The sequence below is a fragment of the Plasmopara halstedii genome (genome assembly GCF_900000015.1).
Source record: "Plasmopara halstedii genome assembly, contig: Scaffold_816, whole genome shotgun sequence".
In the NCBI taxonomy this organism is placed as follows: Eukaryota; Oomycota; class Peronosporomycetes; order Peronosporales; family Peronosporaceae; genus Plasmopara; species Plasmopara halstedii.
Genome location: NW_020187732.1, coordinates 2,544,199 through 2,544,881, shown reverse-complemented (window position 1 = coordinate 2,544,881; position 683 = coordinate 2,544,199).

Here is a 683-nt window from a genome sequence, read left to right as displayed (position 1 = left end):
GACGCTGGATCGCTCTCGTCGGGTCCGCTTGGCAGGGCGCATCGCGTCGAGTTGCTCGGGGGTCTGCTTCCGGAACATGTAGCCACAGACAGTTGTTGTCTTGCTCGATTCATCTTGCTTAGGGTGAGAAACAGCATGTTCTCCATTGCCATCACAGTCGTTTATGTTGTCATTATTCCTACCAGCTGCGTTGTCGCCACAGTAAAGGATAGGAGGCCCATCGACCTGCGCAACGGTGTCTTCAGTCACCTATTTACCGGTTGGCCTCCTGGGTCGATCCGTATCGGCCGCTACCAAGCTCTTGCCACTCTCACTCTCAGGGCACATGCCCCCGTCCCCCCTTACGGGTGCAGCCGGAAGTATGCCAGTCCGCAGAGAGGAGTGTGGTTGCGAGCCGGCAGAGCCACTTCGAATGTCGCCGTCGGTGGTAAACAGGTTCGGCACGGTCATTGGAGGTCCACAAGATCGCTTGTTGTCCGGCTGGAAAATTCGAAAGTGAGGCGATAAAATATGTGGCGGTTGTCAATTGGTCAAACTCTCAGATAAGATACCGGTATACCGGTAGTCTATATAGGGGTAAATTTGTTATGAGCCAGACCGAACATCGATTTGACCCGGCCACCGGCCTACAAAGGTGCCAAACGGTGTATGTGACTTCATGGCTTCAATAGTGTGCTGTAGCT